General features: G+C 38.4%; 1 protein-coding gene across 1 annotated transcript in view; it reads right to left on the bottom strand.

Moving 5' to 3' along the window:
* The window catches only part of RIMBP2 (RIMS binding protein 2), a 138,385-nt gene extending 120,710 nt beyond the window's left edge, over positions 1 to 17,675 (bottom strand). The window contains exon 1 of the mRNA XM_068412599.1: positions 17,590 to 17,675. The gene's annotated coding sequence lies outside the window, so the exon portion shown is untranslated. The remainder of the gene's footprint in view (positions 1 to 17,589) is intronic.
* Positions 17,676 to 20,719: the final 3,044 nt, after the last annotated feature.

The raw sequence follows: 20,719 nt of genomic DNA, 5'->3' as shown, positions 1-20,719 counted from the left end.
CCAGAATTAAGCCCAGGAAGTGAGAATCAATTTACTTTGACTTCCCTATTAAGTTATATGAAGATTAATTAAAGGATTTTCTTTTTCTCCAGGCTCCATCTGCATCCTGTATAAGTGAAAGGATAGAACTGATGATATGCAGGTCACATCTATCTTCCTCTTTGATCCAGTTAATGAAATTGAGATTCATTCCAATTTTCTCCTTTCCATCGTTCAAGGAATGTGGTTACTTTGAAGATTCCTTGAAGCTTACAATATTTTTTCACACAATCAGATTCTTTTTCTCCTGGATATCTTATTTCTTTATCACTGCCTGTATAACTTGTCAATATAAGTCTTCTGTCTAAAGCAATCTAGACTGACTGAGCTCCACAAACTTAAATTCCGGCTTGAATTTGTATAGAAACTTTTGTTGAAAAGTTTTTTGCTTTCTCTCTCTCTTACCCAAGTATCATGTATTTCTAACTACTGGTGCAAGTACTGGGGTAGCATTTAAACTATGACCTCATACATGCTAAAACAGATGAAAAGGAGTCTTCATCAAGTTAATGGTTCATCTAGTAGGTCAATACCGAAGCAGTTCAGGACACTATCCTTCCTCTACCAGAACATGGAATCCACAGTCATGACATGACCATACACGTGTACATAAGGAGAAAGATGCTGCTTCTCTCCAAGAGTTAGCGAGAAGAGCAAGATAACCAGGGCACATAACAGGAAAGGCCAAAGTCCAAGGCTGCTGCTGGCTAATGTATATCTGTGTGATTCCTCTGAAAAAGGTCTTCCTAGCTAGCACATTCCTAGTTGTCTTTTTGCCCGTGGACCCTCCTCTGCTCCATAGTCCCATTCATGACACTCAAGAATGCAGGAAGTAAGAAGCAGGTCAGGCTGATAAGATGCACTTAGTTTATGACATCAATGAAACACACCATGTCATGCTGTAAACAACAGAGAAACAGCCATAGGTGAGAGAAAAGAATGAGGTTAAGTTAGCTTGTGAAAGTCTCACTTCCATTGTGACAGATTTGAGAGATCTGTAAATAGGTTGTGAAGCCCTTGTTTGGACAGAATTCTGGTATGTTAAAAGGAGCACTACATTATCTCCAAGTGACTTGCTGCTGAGCCTTGTACTGCCATTTCCTTCCTGGAGTAAAAGAACAATACAACCAGAGGAATCAGAGTACAATCTTTCCACTGACCTCCACCTCTCTACCTTCCGCAGAGCAGATTAGTGCACATTCTATTTTAATTCTGCCTAAAAGCCATTACTGCCAAGATTGGAATACATGAATAAAAATAAACAAACAAAAAACCCACATCACATCTCTTTTTAAGTCTTTACCTTGCATGTTCTGCTGGCAAGCTTAGATAAGCACACTAGAGGGAAACTAAGAATGCTCCAGATGGTAAAGGTTAATATTGCTGTGGTATGGCTTGTTTTTGCACAGTGATTAGGCTTGCTGCCAGCCTGATTCCTTCAATGTTTTAACTATCTGCATCTTGAGTGATTACATTAATAAACTTCTAGTGCAGACAGCATGCTAAACTCTAGCCACTGTTCATATAGGAAGAGGATGGAAGTGTTTAAATACACTTTCTCTTTTAATTTCTAAATAAAAAGGCAAATTCTGGTCTGATTTTCTCAGGAAGAACCATTCCTCAGAAACCTCCAGCAACCTTTTAATTCTCAGCAGGATTTTTAGAACCAGGAGAACCCCCTAACAGCCAAAGAAAGAATTTTTTTTCCTTTATTTGTAAGGTTGTAGCAGCAGATCTAACATTCCTATCCATTATCAATCTGCATAATTCAGATCCCAGTCATAGTATCCCTACAAATTACAGTTTGAAGACTTTAAGGCCAAAAGCATACACCTGTACTATTCAAGCTAAGAGAATAAGTCATCAGCAATGATTTACAATCTGAGACATATTTAGCTCATCCTAGGTCAGTCCAGAAATCTTCAGGTCAACTCCAAAATAAACAGAACCCTAAGTGATCAGATTGAGTTGCACACAACCCCGAGTATATCTTACAAACTACTGCATTATCAAATAAGGATGGGGAATAATTGAATTCTGTTATGTAACAAACAAATAAGAATACCTTCATATTTGGAAAACAGGCAAAAATGGTTGCTAGCAACACAAAGGGAGAATTTTAAGCAATGTATTACAAGCCACATTGCTTCACCAGTCTCTCTGAACCAACAACAATGAATACCTCTTTCAGCAACTGTAATAAATGCAGTTTACTTTTCTGCGACAGGAACAGCTCCCTGCTAGCCCTAAATCTTCACTTCGCTTCCACTGTATCCAGAAAGGCAATAAAAGGAGTATTTGCAGAGTGAGTCAGCCATAGTTACTATCTTCCTGTAGGGAACTACAAGCACCTGTTAAGCAGTCAATAAAAGTATCTGTGTCTTTTCACAAAATGAGGTTTTGTCACTTCACCCTCTATGACTACTAGTTGTATACTGCTTATACAACTCCTGTATTTTTTTGTTTGCTTGCTTGTTTTGTTAAATTTCTGTATCAGGAAATGACTGAAAACTGAAAAAGTTTCATATATATTTTACAGAAATCTACACATTTACCAGTAAGTTTACTCAGTGGAGCAGGGCTTCGGTGTGGGCGGAACACCCAGATTTCATTCTCAGCTCTGTCACTGACTCATTGCAGAAACTTGGGGAAATCATGTGCCCTTCTAAACAAAATGGGGATAATAATAATTCTTACCAAACAGATACGCCGTAAGACACTGTTAATTAATGTCTGTAAGTACTTCAAAATCCCAAGATGAAACACAAAGTGCATCATATGAATCCATAAAACATACAATAATGTATCTATGGAACAATGCATTCAACACTTCTTAACCATTAATCCTGTGCTTGTCAAAGGCAAACTACTGCCATCCCTTTCTAAACAGACTTGCATACATAGAGCCAGAAGCCAATAAAACTAGGGACTCTGTGCCTTCAAACCTTCTTTCACCTCACTGAGGTGGAATCATTTAAATACTACCAATACGAAAAAAAAATTCCTGGTCTGAGGGGGCCTCTGTGAGGAGAGGCTGGGGCTGCCCCATGCCAGACACAACCCACCACAATGATGAAAAAGCAGAGGCAAAAAATCTGTGTGCATCAACTCATCAGGAGTTTTGCTTATGTGGCCCTCCAAGAACTGGCCTGAATTTAAGACAGAGCCAATGGGTAAGCCATCCAGGTCAGAGCACAACCTCTGCTGCCCTTGTTGCTACACTTCCAGAAAAAGGAGCTCTGTGAGCTTAAGGTATGTGGAGAATTGCACTAGCCAGTTATTCATTGCCTTTCGTGCAGAGACTGCTGATGCCTTGCATTTGGTTGGCATGAAGACACATCACATTTTAAATTACACTTACATGGCTATTAGTGAGTTCTATCAGCTGCCATGTTCTTTAAATCACTTCCTCATCCTTTCAATTTAATAACAGATGTTCCCCTCTGGGTTTGCTATTAAGGTGTTAAATTTCCCTGGATACTCCCCGCCTTGCCCCAATTATCTTCATGATTGGCTTTCATGTGGCATAAACATAGAGCAGGTATTCTTCAGATAGTATAAATAATAAACCAGTATATTTGACCCCACAGCAATAACAATTTGAAATAAGAATCTGCTTTTCCCAGGAACACCTTTGGGAAAACCCCCAAAGTGAACAGCAAAACTATTCACAATACAGCAAATATTATGGCAGTGAGAAATTAGGAAAAACCCAGAGCTTCCAGAGCAGACATATCTTTTAGTTAGGAACTCTGCATTTTAAAATATTCAGCCACCTACACTGAGAAAAATACCACAGGTACCATGTAAAGATTGCAAAAGTAAAAGGGTTTTTCTTACATAAATAGCATTCATGTAGCACTTTGAAGAAAGGGTTCATTGAGAATTACTGAATTCAGACAGCAAATAAGTCCATGAAGCACTTATATAAGGTAAAAACAGAAGCTAGGTTAAACCTTAAACAGACAGATGCTACTGACAAATTACACTAAAAATGAACAGCTTTATAACATTTTTGAACACTTCTATCATCTTGACAATCTTTTGGTGCTTTAACGGGAGCACTAAGTGCTAAGTATATGCTTAACTTTAAAAATTGTAAGAGGCAGAATTAGTGATGAAAACAGACTATTATCTAGTTGTTTTGTCACTATTAGACTACAAAGAATAAGTTCTTTTAGTGTTCTTTTGTAAGCTGTCCAAATTCCTGATTTATTCATATGGCCCTTTCTTCTTGCTTGTTCCAGTTCATCTTTCTTGAACATAAACCCTACACTGACACAAAAAGGTAGAGCTTTAAAATGTGTTTTAAGTATTTCACAGTATATGTAAATTGTTTCGGTTATTCATGATGGAAATAATAGGCCTTGTTTCCTACATTGCTCTCCTTTCCTTCTGAATGTGTATGGTAATTTTAAGAGACATGCAATACAGAGTAGGATGTTGTGATGATTCCCCTGAAGTATTTACTTGATGTTTGTATTATTTATGTAATAGTAGTCTATTATCAATCTAATACTGATGGATAGTGATAGTTAAATGTTCTTGTGGGACTTCGCAGGCCTTCTTCCATAAAGCAGGTTTGATGGGACTACAAAAATCCAAATGTATTTCTTCCCATGCACGCTTGTACTGGATTACAACAGTGGGATTCATGCACGTGAGAAGATTTACCACTTACCTGAAAAGATATACTGCACCGACCCATTACGAAAGAAAAACTTTTCAACCCTGAAGTTATTCCAATAAATTAAGAGATTCTGATAACAGGAACAACATGGACCTTTAAAAGCACTGCAGCTCACAGGCATGCATTATTCTTCCTAGTTAATGCCAGCAATTATACTTTTAATAAATGTTGCAGATAATCAAAACAAATTACATAGTGCTACATGCCTCAAATCTGTATTTCTCTAAGAGTCATGATTGCTATGAAAATTCTGCCCTCTTGGCAATTATTACACACCACAAACAAAACATAAGTTTTATCCTCAAGGCAGGTTTGATGTCAAGGACAGTCCCATTTTCCTCACTTGTGGATTTTAGTTTTGAAGGGGCAGTCGTCCACAAATTATAAGCTTGCAAAAAGATAAATTGTAGTGTATTACTGAGGACAAAGACAGGACCAATGACAAGGAATTAAGGAGGATACTGTCATTCATCAGTATTTAATAAAAATAATTTCTGAACTCAGTATTAAATTGACCAAGGTATCATGTATATGAAATGATTATAATATGCAAGTCTGGACAGGCACCAGGAGAAACTCTTCATGCATTTGAAAAACAAATGGATATTACCTTTTAATTCTGTAGGTTTATCATCAAGATTCTTATTTACCTCACTTCCTTAATTTTCCACCCTACCTTCTCTCTGTGTTTTTTTTTTTAAGCCTCTCCACTTCTTCCTTCCTCATTCAATTGCCTGGGAAATCCTACAGCATCTGATCTAACTTCTACAAAGAACTAGTACACAGAGCTACAAAGCAGGCAAACAAAGCTGGTTCAAACCCAAAAGAACACCAGTGCATGTAAATGCTTTGCTCCAGACACCTTTCCTTGTGTACAAAAGACCTCTCTCCTTTGCAGAACAAAACACATATATTAGTAACGATTTCTCCTAAGGGGTTGCATGGCATTTTATCCTTCAAGCAGTAATTTCTTTTAGGTGAGAAGACTAAAAACTATCCATGGCATTATAACCTCTCCAGAACCACAAATCCATTACCTTCAGCTCCTGAAACAAAGTAAAATGAAAAATTAATCTCTTATTTTGATTTTTCCTTATTGTGGCTAAATAATTTCTTCCATTTAAAAAAAAATTTACAAACTCTGTTCAAACAGTAATGTAGAGCAAGATTCTTTTCTAAAAGTCATTCTTTGAGTTTGTAAGGAAAAGGGACAGAAACGGCCATACTAGATCAGGTTCCAGACCCATGCAGTCCAGGCAAAACTGGATATTAGATCCTTCAGAATAAGGCACAAGAAAACCACAGTAAATTCCTGTAGTATAATCCCTAGTCTTCTACAGGGCCTGGAATAAGATATGATAAATACTAACAAAACACCAAAGTACACAGGGCTTAACATTCCCTCCAATTCAACTACAGTCCAGTTCCATCCACACATTACAGTATATAACTCAGTCATGTTAGGAAAAATTTCCTGTTACTTAGTTACAGGAAAACAGAGCTGAGAAAATATCCTTATCAACAGCAGCACAGTCTCTTAAATGCTATTAAATAAAATGGTATTAAAAATCAACAGCATTGTTTGTCTAAATATGCTGGTAACTTTTTACCTAACAGACTAAATCTTAGTTACACAAACCAGAATATGAGGAGAGAGGGGGAAAGAAGACACATCAGAAAGTGGCTAGAAAGTGGGGTAAGGGGGAAGGAGAAGGAGGTTTCTCCTTTGTGCTCCCTCAAATGCTGCATCACTCTGCTATGTCCAATTGTATATTTGGACTGACAGCCCTTTCATACGTGTTCAGTGCCTTGTTCAATGAGGCTGGTAGTCAGAACCTGGCCAGCAGCTCTTCCTGCAGATCAGAAATACAAAATGCTTCAGTTCTTCAGTGTCACACACTTGTTGCATCGATGTTGACAGTTATGTTTAATGTAATGTGGGTATTTATTTATAGTACACAAATATTATGCTTACAGTAATGTTTACTGCTCTGTGCTCAGAGCAGTTTTTCACAAAGAATCAATAAAACCACCTGAGCCCCATAGACACGAGTGTTGCACCATCGGTGTCAGCGTACAATGACCTCATTCACTATTTGATTCTTTTAGCTCTTATCATCATAGACAGCTTTTCTTCCTGTCTTGTCCTGTTTTCTAAATTGTTCTGTCTTATTTTAAGACAATTTCCATAATCCATATATCAAGAAAAAATTATGTATTTACAAAACTTCTATCATTAGATCACAGAAATATCAGCAGCTTGGAGCTCTTTATACTTCATTTCCTTTTAACAGTATTTACTGAAATTAAATAGAAATTTTCCAAAAGGAAAGCTAGAAAGGTTGCAAGCTAAGTATAAGGTTTATGGTTTATGATAATTAGTACTTATCAATATCAAAGCTGCCAAAACTCTCATTTGCATCTAACGGCTGGGATCAATAAATCTACAAAGAAGTCACTGAGCAGGGCTGTTTTACTCTGGCTGCATGAGATACTTCACCTTTCGGAACTATAAAAAAAGGGGTGACCTAGCACCACTGCAGGAAACAAGCTTAAGTTCATTTGAGCCATCAGAGTTATGACAGTTGCTATGACATGAAGGATCTACCCTTCCTTCCATATCCCCTCTCCCTTATTGACAGTGTTTATACAGAATGTGACTCTTGTATTTCCTCCCTGGTAGGAATCCTGAACAAAAGACCGTCACAGCTGCTGCTCCCTTACACTCATCACTGTCAAGGTACCACAGAGCACAGACAGTGCAGATAAGACAGACATTGGATTATTGCTAATTGATAGTGCAAGAAAATATCTTCTATTGTAAGTCTTCATGTTTCATACCTTCATTTGTTTGGGTCAGCCACTTGTTGCATCCTGAAACAATTCAGGATGGAGCTTGCCAGGGTGACAGCTCTCTTCTCACTCTGTGACTGTAAAGCACATTAACTGGAAGAGGTCCAGATACTAAAGAGCTCATCTATGCACATTATTAACAGAAACAACTGCCTTAATGACAAGTTTCATTTAAAACACAAAAGCATTAGCTCTACCATCTGCCCTACCACACAAACATGAAACTGCTTTACAGTTGCTTCTTTGTTCTCATCCTAATTCATCCAGCAGCCAACAATCATGATAACACAGCAATGTTAACTGTACCTACTTAATCTCAAAATAAGTCAAATCTACTGAATCGCAGGGAATGTATGGTACATACATTTGTATAGGTGATTTAAGACTGTTGAGCAGCAGAGACCCTTGCCAGCAATGAAACATTTGTCGTTTCGGTATACCCAGTAAGTAAGCAGGCAGCCATTAGAAGAATAGACAAACTGACTATAGCCACAATGATTTATGGTAGTAGCAATTTTAAAAATAATTTATACAGTCACAAACTCTTTGCTATGAGTAGCACATATGCAGTCAGTTAATTTAAAGTAAAACAAAAGAAAGCCTGTTTTTAGAAGATCACTACTTCCCCCTCCTCTCTTCTTATACAACATTTAATTAGAAGAAGCAATACAATGGATAACATGTTGGACAGGACTCTGCAAACAATATCCATAGATTTGCATTGACCCCGCTGAATGATCTTGGGCAAATAAACCTGAAGCACACTGAAAATTTGTCTTCTGCAAAATGGATAGAATGATACCAACCATCATTCTTAAGCACTTTGTAAAGAGCTTTTACTGAAAATTGCTATTACAAACTAAGGGCTACTCTAGAACAAAATGCAGGTTCACATAGTCACAGATTTCAGTAAGAAATTATAATCTTGAAAATCTGACTTCATTAAAAAAAAACAAAAAACAAACACCCAAGATTTCATCTAGTTGTTCCTAGTTTCTAACTGCAACTTCTGTTGCAAGGTTACAGCAGCTCATTGCCACTGAGCCTTACCTGCAAATAAAGAAACTGAGGCGAAAAGATCTCCTGTGATGTAGTTGAGAACACACAGCATGTCAAATGTCAGAGCCACAGACAAGACCTAGCCTCCAAGGCCCATATCCTGGCCAGGAAACCAAAATGAGACTTACTTTCTTCAGCGCACAGAACTGATCCATCAACAATGGAGTGCTTAAGCTGCACTGGATAGTGTATAAATATGTTTTAGGCAACAAAAATGTGAAACTGTATGTGAAGTAGGACCAAAAGATAGTGCTGCTTCAGAAAAGCAAGAGGAGCTATTATTCTGTGAGTGGATACATTGCTGTCACTTACAAAAGTGGTCCTTTTGCAAATCAGCAACCTAATGAATTACTATGCATTAAAAATTGATCGTCCCTATATCGCATTTTTTAAACTGCTGTATTGATTTACGTTTTCATTTTGCATAATGCACCAGAGCCCAATTAAGACCCGTAGGAGTTGAAGGGGTGGGGGGACAGACTGAGAGGTTTTCTACGTTTGTTCTGTGCTCTGGTCACTTCAAAACTAAAATGAACAAACCTATCAGAAAACCAGAAGGGATCCTGGCATACTGCATTTAATATTCATTTGATCATTACCTGGCATGTCAGAGTGTTTAAATCTAACCCCTCCCCTCTTCTGCCCTGCAGGGAAGGCAGACAGTGCAGACTGCAAAGCATTTCAGGGAAATAAGACAATTGGCCTGACAACCAAGGGCACAAATCTTGTGCCAGAACAAACCATCCACAAGATTTCTACAGTCATTGTACAGAAAAAACCTGATCAGGCTGTTGGCTTCAGACAGAGCCTTATGTCAGGCCCAGTATGACACAAGCACATTTTCCCAAACTACTTAAAGGTTATGTAATAGAGATCTGCAGAGCATTAGCAGTCACATGACACGTCCCACTAAGATTTCAAACTGCCACCTACAAAATTCAATTAGCAAGCAGTAAACAAGAGAGAAAGGAAGAAATACACTCCTGGAATTGACAGAGAATATTGTTAATGTTCTAAACGATATGCAGAATCGAGGGCAGGGAAGTGAGGAGAACAGAAATGAGGATTTAACGAATAGGTAAAACAGTGACTGTCACAGAAGAGGGAAAATGCAGTAAACGGGACAGATCCAACCACTTACTGCTTGTTATAGTGACAACTGTGAGCTTCATTGAGCTGGATTCTAAGCACCATCAACTCTACCCATCTTCAGTAAGAGTTTAGCCCATTAGCACACTCCCAGAGATACTGTGCTGAGCTATCCCTCCTGGTGTAAACTGGCACAGATCTATAAAAGTCCCTGCTGATTAATATCAGAGAATATTTTTAAGTCAGTTGGACAATGTTCTTACCAAAAATGCACTTCCCATGTCAGTGAAAAGGCACCATGATATTCCAAACAGAAGTAGCAAATAATATTTTCCAACTGTATTCAAAGGAGGTACAGAAATATTCAGCAGGAGCTGAAATGGTGAAGCCACAAAGTAAATTCCTGATTCTGAAGGAATTTAGTCTCAATGGAGGATTTTTGTAAGTCAACCCTAAACAAGTTAACCTGGCTCAAAAAGGGCTTATTTTCCTTCCAAAATTGGCAAGAGGGGGTATTATTATCATTTTTTTCCTCCACATATCCACTGTAAATACTTAATTTAAAAAATATTTATGCTCCTCAGCAAAAAAAAAAAAAAAAAAATCAGTCCTCAGATCAGGCCTTAAGGAAGGTCTCACACTGAAGATCTTGCTAGAGGATGATCTTGAAAGAAAAAATGGAAAATAGTTTCCAATTGTCATCGGATGAGAACAGAGACTGTGCCATACTATTATATCCACAATGCCTTCCCCTTGATTCTTCACAGTAATATGATGCACTGCTGCTGCTTGCTAATCAACATCAAACATTTGGCATAGTAATACTTATTGCCTTAGATACCAAGTGTTATACTGTTTGTAACATAGAAAATACAAGACTTTATGACAATCAAAAAAAGAAACCAACATAGGACCTACAGTCCCACTTCCTCTGTCCTGACTTTTGCACTGTAAATGTTTCTACCAAACCGCTGCCATCATCAGGGAAACTAGACTCTTCACTTCAAACTGAACATACCCATGAGCACAACTGAAAGTTTAGCAAATCAGTTGTTATTCTAAAAAGCTTGGAATCAATTCAGATTCTTCTGACACTTGGAAATATTTTTCTATAGATCAACAACATACAATGCAGACTGTCAAGTGATTTACAGTAGCATCTAGAAGTCTCCTTTGGGATTTAGCATCCCGATGGAGAAAACAATCTTTGATCTGAAGATCTCATTTTCTAAGCAGATAAAATAAGTAGAATGTAGTGAAAAGGGTTCATTATTATTCCAATTTACAGAAAGAGAACAGAGCCCAAGAGATACTAAGTGCTTTGCCCAGGGACACTCCCAGAATCTATAGCAGAGCTGGAAGTCACACTCTGATTTCCTTATTAAGTGTCACGTCACAATCACAAGCCAAAGTGTTGAGCCACAAGCCTATAAGCCACTCTAATTTCCTCACCAAAATGCTAACCACAGATAGCTTTACAATCATACCTTACAGAATGAACATGACTCCAACATGTTATTCAACAGGATGGTTACAGTCAGCAAAGAAACCCTCAATGACCACATTCAAACTTTAGTCTCAACCAGCTGCTGAAGAAGATCATTAACTGTTCTCCCAGGCTAATGTTCTCACCACCATTGCCCAAGAGCCCACTCTGTGCAAATAAGCCCGACAAAAGCCCTCTTTTTCACCGGTGAACAGAAACTGGTTTCATGACACGTTGCTTTGAAGGAGCTGCATTTTTCCAGCACCGTGGCTACATTCCAATTCTATTTTTAGTCATGATATTGGTATATATCTTTCAATTCTAATGGTAATGAGCAAATGTTACTGTCAGCAATGCTTCATGATAATTCTCATCTGTGGTGGACAGTCAGCTTAGAACATCAACAGTCAGCTACTCTGACGTATTTTGTAGTAGTGACAAGGGCCTATAACAATTTCAATTAAATGAAAAAACAGCCTTGACTCTCAAACCATACATCATTCAACACAAACATTGAAAGGACAGGACAGCGGTGCATGACCAACTAGTTTCTTATTTCAGAATAAAGTCAGTGTGATTTTGGATATTTAATTTTGATACATGGTGGGACATTTGACACACATAAAGGAAAATTATCCAGTGATCACAGGCATCTTATTTCCACTCCTGGCAATCCAGAAAGGCTCGGACTTTTGTAACGAGCTGTTACCAGAATGAACATTGTTGTGCTTATACATTCATTTCATACTCAATATCACACACCTATCTAAACTACAATGAGTACGCACATCTAACACATATCTAAAATAGAACGAGTTGACATTCAGAGGTACATATTTTGTATATACCTAGCACATACCTAGCTTATATCAGTACAAGACTGGCCACATATAGAGATGCTTAAGATTTCTGAGCTTGTAATTGTCAGTTAACTAAAGCAGCATGTATCAGCTATTCAGATCATTTTCATGCAGAAATCTGTGGCACTGCACTGTCCCATATTTTGTTCCATCTCACTTTTCCTACCCCTAAAAACCATGTGCCATTTTAAAGCTGTAGTTTGGTTATAATTCTAGAAAATTCAACACATTAAATTTCTCAAAAAGGTGCTCCAGGTACACTCAAATATATAAAGTTGTATGTAATAACACTGCACCTCTGTTCACTGCCTCAAGTATACAGTCGTGCTGTATGTTAGCAGGCTGGAACCCATTCAGATATATAGCTACGAAAAATCAGTGTTGCTCTCTAGTCTGCAGGCAGCATGACCACTTCACTAGTTTCATTTATAGTAGGTCTTGTTCCTATTAAAAAGAAAGTAGTACACACAAAACCACTGTTCAGGACCACCAGATCTCTTTAACAAAAATCATAGTCACCTAAAAAAGACCCAACACCCTCCTTTAAGGTACTAGAAGTAATGCATATGCATTTCAAAGGATGTCTACAGTGGTGAATCGTGGCTGATATCTGTTAAGATTTGATCTGAATTGCCTTCCTCATTTGTCAGCTGGGTAGACTTGAAAGCCCTCCTCTAATAAAAATGTAACACCTCCTGATCGAAAAAGCTGAAATTTAAAGTGACTACGGTAACTTTCATATCAGCTCATGTATACTGCTGTGTTTTATTGTATTGAATTTATAGAGATGCTTTAATTTCCACTGTACCACTTGGTCTGTGTTTTAGTATTTCATGCTGTTTTCTTAAGGCAGCTCTTCTATCTTACTAAGCAATAGTCCTTATTTGTATTTTGATGATGGCAATCATAGTATTCTTTCCCTGTCTCAGCATACCTGGTGCAATTCTTAATGCTAAGATCAATGGCTTTGACTGTAGGTATTTCTTCAAAATATATCCAATCACTTAAGAAGCAGACTCTGTATTTACTAGATGCGGTGACAAGACTCATTAATAAGTTATTCTGCTGAGTTATTTTATATATAAACTCTGCATCACTACCTGCCCTGGACAAAAAAGCCCAGTCAGTGTTTTACCACTAAAATAACAGACAGTTTAAAAAGAAAAACCAAAGCCTTCATATGCACTTACATTTTCCTCAGTTAAAATTGTACTAAGACCATGTACAACTGTAATGTCGACCACCACATCACTCATGGAAAGGCATACCTTCTCTGCCTAACGTTATAGGCAACAGCCGATTTTGAAAAGAGGTTGATAAAAAAACCTGCAGTATCCCCTATAATACTGAGCACAGCATACTGGTACTTGCTAACTAATTATCTAGTATTTATATGCATATGCTATAATAAAATGTTATTATTGTGTTTGACATACTCATATACATAACATACTTCCCACAAATACTGCTACGTACAGTGTGTCCATATATATATATAGCTGCAGAAGATCTCTCCCTTCTACCAAAAAAGCATGAGATATTTACTTGCAATTGGTCTAATTTAGCATTAGATGCCAGACAAATGCCACATATAATTTCATTAACAATGTCTGTATGGAAGAATTGTCACATTGATGACTTTGCTGTGACACGACAATACACATCTGCAAAGCAAACAGATACTGTGAATATGCACCGTGCTTGGGGGCTTGGGGGGCGGGAGAGCTGCTAGACGGCATGATTACTAACTTTGCCCACAGACACCAACACAGAAAAGAAACATGGCACCATCAAACCTGTCAAGATAGTATTTATTTTATTGGAAACCTTAAAAGTGACTGGAAAATGACATCAGATTAAACATCAATAGGAGGGAGCATGGAATAATCTAGCAAGAGTTTAATCCCTTTACCTAGTGCTCGTGCACGATACTAACACATTTTATTATTCTAAGCAGCACCTAGGAGAAAAGATCCAGTGAAGGGCATCAGCAAATTGCAGCAGAATAATAAAGTTTGTCTGCCTCCAATAAGAGTTACTGCTGCATTACTGCTAACTAAAAAGAGGATTCTCCCCCACAAACGCCTACAAATCTTCAGCCCTCCCACCCTCATTTGGCCTGTAAAGCATTTAACAGAAATAGCTATTTTTAGAAAGGGTGAAATCTCAGCATACCTTCAAATCAAGTGCTTCCGATGTTCAGCAAAATCATTGCCGAGAGAGAACTGCAGTCTACTGTGTCAAATTACAGCCTTGTAGAGGAAGGCGGCAGCGTCGGCAGCAGTAGCATTGGTGTGTTTGCACTGCTAGCATTCAGGCTAGAAATGATTCATTAGCTGTCTGCAGAGAGGCAGGGTGAAAAAGAGAGAGCAAGCATCATCGGCCATGCAGCAGCTGCCAGAGCCTATGAAACAGCAGTGCTCGCACACACATACGCACACAAAGATGGCTTTCCCTATTTGCCAGTTTCTCTTTCACATAGTATTAACCCCGACACAGCAGCAGGGAGCACGGACAGGAGCTGACAAGCAGCAAGTGGGATCGCAGCAAGGGTGTGCTTCAGTGAGGAGGGGCAGGGGAGTAGGCGGGTGTTGGGAGATTTTATTTTACCTCCAAGTAATGCTGTCACAGGATCTTCTCAGTAGGTCATCTGTGGCCTACTGGCACGAACCAATGAACTGTAAATGTGAGCCGCAATTTTTTTTTTCACTCCCAAGCCTGCCCAATGGAAGGCTTAGAAACTCAAATGCAGAAGGGTATTAAGACAGATTACCTGGAGCATCCTAACCATTCTGTCTTTCCTCTTCTCAAGAAAACTGTATACAGTATATTCATACAAAACTTCTAAGTATGCAACGACCATCTCCCCAGCAACTAGAGGGAGACACTGTAAGGGGATACAGGGAAAGATTTTAAATAAATAATTTTTTAAAAAATCTAGCTTTAATCTTCTTTCCCCCCCTCTTTTTTTTTTTTTTTATTATTCCCCCCAGCACAGATGATCTGACTCACAGAATCTGACCATTTTGGGAGCTCATTGACTATAACATAACTGAATTCTCAAGGCTGATAAAGCTTAAATTATCAAGAAAACTTAAGAAGTTATGTTGAGTGGAACTTCTGTATTTTCCTTTCAGTATTAAACAGGGGAAGGAAATATTGCACTCTCAAGGCACTATTTTATTGAATACTGTTAAAGTATCTGCAGAAATATGTTTCTCCATTTACTGATGTCTCCTCTTTATCCCCAAAATTAAGTGTCCATTCAACTGAAACGGGCTATATGAATTTACAGTTCCTTTTCAAATATCAGTCTTCCCCCCACAGTTTTACTAACAGGCATAATGAGGAAAAGGAGGAGAATTTTCAGAAAAGTTTGCCATTAACAAATGGAGCCAGATTTCCCCCAAAGCCTAATACTTCTTTATGAAGTTGAAACACATGGAGAGCACCCTGATCTCCAGAAACTGTCAGCACCAGATGCTTCACTGGAAGGTATTAAGGGCCATGGAAGCGGGACTCATCAGATGATCTCTTTCTCAAGTTTTGTCTTATCTGGGTTTCCAGTCCATGATGAATGTGAACCTTGAACCATGATGTTTACTAACAAACTAAGGAATCCTTCCAAAATGGCTTTGCCTATATTTCTGGATATTCCAGTTCCCAAGCATCAATCTATTTGTGCACCTAATTAAGATCATTAACCCCAAAGCTTCTAGCAACACTGAGTACCACCACTCTCACTTGGATGAAAAGCATTTCTTTTTAGAGGTTTAGAATTAAAGTATGGTAGAGAGTATGACAGTGTGATCTTCAAAGTAACTGCTTGCTTCTGAAAAATCTGTCCCTCATTATACAAATGAAACAGCTAAAAATCCGATCCTTGTTTCTGTGATATTGCAAAAATAAAAAAAAAAAAAAAGAGGAATAGAGTTGTAAGACAATGTGTGCTTTCTTCCCTGAAGTTCTACCTTGGCACATTCTAGAAAGACTACAGTTTTCTGACTGGGAAGTCCAACATCTAAAGGTATCCAAAACCACTCTTTTGTGCAAATCTCAGCCCCAAATGTCCTTCCCTGAGATTACTCATGACTGTAGGGGGAACAACAAAACTCTGGTATTTTAGGAGAGAAAAGCTGTTCCTACTCAGGATCATATGTTCCTTCCCAGATTAGATTATGGCTTCGATCATAAGGCAAGTGAACTCTTACTTTTATAACCAGTTTGTGGCATAAGGTTTTTTTCATTTTTTTAAAAAAAAGTCTAATTTTGGCAACTTAGATTTTTTTTTCTCAGTTAAGCTACGTGCAAGCTTCAAATCCAAACGTTCCTTCTGACTATGACTATATCAGCACTTACCATACTGTGCTTCAGCAACAAAAGCAGAACTGCAACATATGACACAAAGTGATACCAGAAGATTACAGGTGACACATTTTAGAAATCTATCTTGTCCAGGCTGAAGATTAGATGAACATATCTGTTGCTTTATGCACATTTGTACAAACAGGACAAAAATTTGCTAAGCCAACTCAATACTTGAAAATAAGTCAGATCACTGTAAAATGGCATTATTAATGTGTTACACTGAACCAAACCAACTCTTCTCATTCCTTCTCATAGGCGGATTTATAACATGTATAGCTGTACACAGGTGTATGTGGGTATATGTATAAAATACGTAAATTATCATAAACTTTCTGGAAATCTTGTTTTAAAAATATAGAAAATTATTTGAATAAATTTAAGTCAGTCTGAAAATAAAATAGCAACTGATTTTTTAAAATATCAGCACAGATTCACTGCTATGAAGGTTTTAAAACGTATTCTTTATCTCAAGTAAACGTTCAGAAACTTGAGTCATCAAAACTTGCCATATTCAACACGTTATGCCACAGCAGATGAGAACTCACATTTTACTGGAACTGCAAGATGTTAGGACATTGTTAACATAAACAGTTGATTATTAATTTGGTAGTTTATATGGCCAAATACCAGCATCAAGTATATAGCTTGATAGTAATTTTTGCCTGTTCAGGGCTGTGTACAGTTATGCTGGTGATGGGCTGCTGGCAACTAGGAATGCATATATAATAGTGCTGCTGAGAGAACAAAGGGAGTTACAGTTCTGTATGCCTGGACAGGAAATCCACCCCGAATAACAATCCCAATATAATGATCCTACCTTCTGATAGACAGTTTTCCTTAGAAAAAGAGAAAGAACATAAGACATCTTTCTGTATACGATAGGGCTCTATGAAATGCGATTTTAACTATGTAACCTTTCACAGGCCACAATGAATTTCATGTTCTTTCCAGTCTTTCTGAGTTACATGAAACAATTATTTAAAATACATCCTAAAAGATGAATTTTCCTCTTAGGACCCTTAGTATGAAAAATAAATCATGCAGTGCATTGTTTCAATAAAACAAGCCAAAATGATGATAAACACTTCCTTTCCCAGTTCCACTTTGTACATTAGATAGACTGAAAAACTAATAAAGGAGCTTACCTTGCTAGCTGCCAAAACACACACAGGGCCTCCTGGGGAGATAAAGGACAGCTGCCTCTGAAGCCACAACAGCTCTTTCTGAGATTGTTTCAGTAACTCCTCTGTGTCACCTGGCTTCTGCCCCATCAGCCCTTCCTGCATGACAAGAAATTTTTAGTTTCTGTTTTCTCAAATATATGATGATAGTAACATATGATTTGTCATAGCTGAATTTCTAACTAAACAAGAATATCTGCTATAGCAATGTATCTATATTTATTCATGTGACATCTTGTGCTTAATTTAATAATCCTCTGCCACCCAAAAAGCAAGATGTCTCTTCATAGCATCAGCAGCACATCATCCTACACTTTGAATACCCTAATGTTTCATGCTTAGTAAACTTCCTCTGGGTATTAATCAAGCCAGATTAGGTTGAGGTAGAAAACAACATGGGCAATTCCACCCTTTGGGAACTGAAAGAAGTTCCTCTTACATGATATGTTGCTGTAACAAAGGGCTCAGTGATGCTGCCGGTAGGGCACAAAACTAGTAGAAGATAATGCTGAGAAGACCTTGATGCTAGTAATTAAAAAGTATAGGAATGCCACTCAGTAATCCAAAGTACAAGTCTATATCCTTAGTGAAAGTCTTAACTTGAAGCTAAACCAGTAGTATTGTGAATTCAGACCCAAACTCTCTTCTACACATGACAATTTACAAAATATTTAATATCAATAATCTACCTGTTTGGATGAAAACTGAGCAGAAAAACATTTTTTTTCCTACTTGGTTTTAACACCTCTATGAATAAACTATTTTCAATGTGACTGCTTACCAGGAGAGTTAGATATTAAGAACAGAACTGGATTTTTACCTACCCTCAGGCATCCCAGCTGATTTTTGAGTTCTTCGCACTCCACTTGCAGCAGTTGGATTTCCAGATCTTTTATACTTTTGGATTGTTTGTTGATATTTTGCAGATGCTGGGCCTTAACATTGACAAAATGCATTTTCTGCTTTAGAGGAAGTGTTCTGGTAATTGTTTTTGTGATGACAGCAGTGTTATTGGATGACAATGTCAATGAAGTTGAAGGGCTGACATCCTAGTAAAGAGAAAATACATTTTTCATGTCATTTTTGCTAAAGCTGTGTCTGAGGGAAAGCATATAATTCAAATTCTTTCAAAAGTCATTCCATAAGTGCATTATTTGAAAATTTCCTTCTTCAGACCTTTTGTTCAAACAGTAAGTGAGCAAGAGACAATCTCACTTGATCAATCACCAGTAAAGAGATAAGGATAACACAAAGAAATGAAAAGCAGACAATTTCTTTTCATATTTTTTTTTTCTTCATTCAGTGGATGCCAGACAGCCATGATCACTCTGACTATGTAGATATCGATGTATTTACCACTTGATGGCAACATAGTTCTGCTGCTCAGCCACTGCTTCTGGTCCTTCACTTAGCATTGTATCACACAGATAATTAAGAACTAGATGATCTTTAAGGTCCCTTCCAACCCAAACCATTCTATGATTCTATGATTCTAAATTTAGTTTTATTAGGAGGATCCACCTGTAGTGTTAAAACAAACAGATATTAAGTGCTTCAGTGTAAAAGCCTCACAGTCCTCCAGACATTCACTGAAGTTCTGCTGCTGAATAGGCCGCCATTTTGCTAAAAGAAAAGGCATTCCTAGAAGTCAGCATGATTGTAATTTATATTAATTCTTTCTACTACAGTGTGATGTTTTTACCTTGGCTGGCTGCCAGATGCCCACCCAGCTGCTCTTTTGCTCTCACTCCTCAACAGATTGGAGGAGAAAATAAGATTAGAAAGCTCATGGGTTGAGATGAGACAGGGAAATCACCATTTACTGTCACAGGCAAAGCAGACTTGACTTGGGGAAAATTAATTTCATTTATTACCAATTAAAATAGGTTTAGGTAGTGAGAAACAAAAGACAAAACTAAAACGACGACTTCTCCCCTTGCCTTTCCCAGGCTCAACTTCACACTTCCATTCCCAACTTCTCTACCTTCCCCTTCAGGAAAAATCTGCTCTGGCCTGGGCTGCAGTGTCCATATCTGCTCCCCCGTGGTCCTTCCATCATGGCTGCAGGGCACTTTCTGCCTGGCACCTGCAGCACCTCCTCCTTCTCCCCCTGCTCGCACGTGGGTGCTCACAGGGCTCTTTCTCACACTTTTCCCCTCACTCTGTGCAGATTTTGCCCTTTCTTAAGTGTATTTTCCCAGAGGCCCCCCCAGCCTGGCTGAGGGCTCAGCCGTGCCCTGCGCTGGGGGGGCTGGAACCGGCTGTGTCTGGTGCAGGGCAGCCCCGGCCTCTCCTCACAGAGGCCCCTGCAGCTCCCGCCACCAGCTTCTGGGCATGGACGTCTGGTACGTGCGACAACCCCTGCTGAAGCGGGCAGCACTCTTCATCTCCCCTATCAAAGCCGATCCCCAGCACAGCAACCAGTCTCTGGGGTGAGGGAGGCAGTGCATGACATAAACGAGATACAGCTGTGTAAACTGGGTCAACTGGAACTGACTTTTCATTTTTAAAGCCAAAAAGGCTCCAAACTTTGAGTGATGAAAACTTTACAGCCCCAAACTGGAATACTGGCAGATTCTCACAAATAGATCCTGACACTGACCTCGAACAAGTACATCAGGTGTTACTCTCCAGCAAATGCCATTTCTGTGCTCTGAAACAATTAATTTTGTCATGAATGAAGAGCTAAAAAAACTGAATCAAACTGTGGTGTGTTATATCTGCTAAATCTGCACATGAATATTTAACAAGCAAGTTTCTTCTATTAAGGATTAAACTGTTGAGTAAATGATACAGTAAGAAGTCTGAGTTGCCAAACACTTAAGTGTTTATTGATTTTTTTAAAGCAATTTTTATCGTGTTTGTATCTACTGAAGGGAGAAGCAGTGAAAGCTCTGGAGAGCAAATCCATTAGCAAACAGAAAAGATGAATCAGAGTAAATATCAGATAAAGTTCCCTATCTCTAATGTACCCCCAATGTCACTGGAAAAGCAGTTTCTGTGTAGATAAACAGGGTACTCTGTCTCGATCACAAGGGCATCCTCAGGTTATCCTCACCACTTCCTTTTTCTATGCCAATCTCAGACTCAGTGC

The sequence above is a fragment of the Nyctibius grandis genome, chromosome 14 (assembly GCF_013368605.1).
Source record: "Nyctibius grandis isolate bNycGra1 chromosome 14, bNycGra1.pri, whole genome shotgun sequence".
Classification (NCBI taxonomy): Eukaryota; Metazoa; Chordata; class Aves; order Nyctibiiformes; family Nyctibiidae; genus Nyctibius; species Nyctibius grandis.
The sequence above is the reverse complement of the archived record's forward strand: the minus strand, read 5'-3'. Positions and strand labels throughout refer to the sequence as shown.